Source organism: Homarus americanus, unplaced genomic scaffold (genome assembly GCF_018991925.1).
Source record: "Homarus americanus isolate GMGI-L3 unplaced genomic scaffold, GMGI_Hamer_2.0 scaffold46659, whole genome shotgun sequence".
Lineage (NCBI taxonomy): Eukaryota > Metazoa > Arthropoda > Malacostraca > Decapoda > Nephropidae > Homarus > Homarus americanus.
This window is the reverse complement of record NW_024747682.1, coordinates 167,501-170,084: the sequence shown is the minus strand read 5'-3', so window position 1 is coordinate 170,084 and position 2,584 is coordinate 167,501.

Genomic DNA, 2,584 nt, shown 5'->3' with positions numbered 1-2,584 from the left:
ATTCTCACGGCTTGTCTAATTTTATCTTTTTATCTGTATTTCGTTACCTCCAATTACTCAGCCGACAACTTTCCGCCCACTGAGACCGCCTACGCCGCCCACGCCCGCTTGCCCCTTACGGGAGGTGGGTGGCCTTGGCTGGTATTCGCCCACGCTGGTGTTGAGAGTATCGCCAGGGTGACCTTGGTGCTGCTGCCTCAAAGGTCTGCACGTCAAATTAACTCCGTAACTGGTGGTGATGTGAGAAAGTGTCTACCTGACCCACCGACAAGTGAAGGTTGCTGTCAAGATGGCGTCGAGACTGCACTTTTAATCCCAATAACAGAAAATAATGGTTAACGACCTTGTCATGAGTATTGATTGTTATAACGGGATATAAATATTGTATCGTCGGTGGATAAAGAAGAGAAACGCAGAGGGAGAAGAAAATGAAATTTAAATTGACAGAAAAAAGGGCGGGGGGCAGACAAGTAGACATTTATATGGATAGATAGACAAACATTCACACATACATATATACATACTTATAAGTTTTGGTTCAGTCGTCAGAAAATCCTGAGCGCGTCATCGGCTGACTTATGACTTTCCAAAGATGTATGGCAGATACGTGACTATTTCTCTGAGATATTATATTATATTGCTATCTATGAGTTATTGGTCGTCGTATCTGATTTTATTTTACTTTTCTACTTTATTTTTATTCGTTGTAATCCTGTATAAAATATAAATAAAATTCTTAGATACGGTAAAAGTGTAAATGCTTGCCTGAAATGTCAACAACAACACGACTATTGTTGGCCGCGAGGCATCCGAGGTGATGAGTGATTTCTTTTGAATTTCCTTACAAAGCTTACAACAGCGATGCTTTCATGCAATAATCTGTAAGAAGAACCTTCCAGGAAAACTTAGTGATACAATTAGCAGGACAAAAACCGTGATAAAAGTGCTTAAACGAACAAAATAATTGGGCATTGTGAATTCAGGTGAGGTGAGGAACGCTGTCGGCTTACTCCATATTCCTGAAGTTTTATGAGTGCTTTCTAGTGTATATAAAGTGCTATTTATACACGTAATCATATTTAACTTGTGCTGGATGACAGATAAAGTGACTTCTTGACATAGTTGGTGACGTTTTAAGGTTATAATAAATGTGGCGGAGCAGCGTAAGGATATGGAATCACCAGCGCCATTTGTGAGTGAGTACAGACCTATAAAGTTATCGTCAACAAACACCTTTTAGTAGTCTATAATACTATATAATGTGTATGTATACCCATGAATATATTAATCCTCTGTGAGTTTAACGTCTGGGTTTTTTTTTAGATAATTATATTAGCATAAAGGAGTATAAACGTTATTTTTTAAAAGTTGTGGTTACCGTTTATTTATGATAGGGGGTCGAGGAGGAGAGGGGGTGTCGTTCTCAGTCACCTCACCAAGTCTCGTTTAATTTACTTTTTTTTCACTTTGTTCGTTTTCGTATTGGAGTTATTTACGAATTAAACTACCTGAGAGTGACTTAGTTATTACGATTAGATGGTTAGGAATGGATGATTGTGATTGTTGGATAAAAGGGTAGGTAGACGTTTTGGTAGGTTAATAAAAAGATAGATAGATAGATTGTTAGGTTGATACTTAAATAGAAGGATAGAAAGATACTCTGTAGATGCATAGAATTATTAATGGATAGAAGGATAGATAGATAGATAGTTTATATATTAGATCTAATTAATGCATGGAAGGATAGATAGAACAGTAGATTGATAATAATTTCAAGGATAGATAGACAAATAAATTGTTAGACAGGATGAAAGGATAGAGATGGAAGTTGATGGACTGATTAATGGGTGTATGGATAGATCGACAGTTGAATAGAGTGATTAATGGAACGCAGTATAGAGCGGTAGATAAATGTATGGAATTGATTGAGTGAAGGATGGATAAATTAATAGGTGTATAGAAGAATAGACTAGGGGGGATAGGTAAACCATCCTCCCTCTCCAAACATATCCCCATCACTCTCCCTCCCTCTCTCTTCTTCTTTCTCTCATTTCCCATTCTACCTTCCCTCTCCATCCCTCCCCCTATTCCTCTCTCTCTCCTTCCTCATCTCTTACCCCCTCTCACCCCACCATCCCTCCTTCTCGCCACTCCTAATCCCTCTTACTTCCCCCTTTTCCCTTTCACTCTCCTCCACCTCCTCTTCCTCTTACCTCTCTTCTGTTACCCTCTCATCACTTTTCCATCCTCCCATCTGTCCACCCCCTTTCCTCTCATCTCTTCCCTACCACCATCTTCTCTCGCTTCCCTCTACCCATCCCCCATCCCTCTCCCCTACCACCCACCCCTTCTTTCCCTCTCCCTCACCCCTCCCTCTCACCTCTCCCATATCCTTTTAACGTTTCTTCTTTACCCCTATTCCCCTTCACCCTTCCTCTTTCCCTGCCCTCCCCACTACCCTCTCTCCCCATATCTCCTCTACCCTCCCCCTTCCTGCCTCACCTCTTTGTTTACCTCCTCTCTCCCCTACCCCCACTCCCTGCCCCCTCTCTCCCACTCCTGCCCCCCGCCGTCTCAGTCTGAC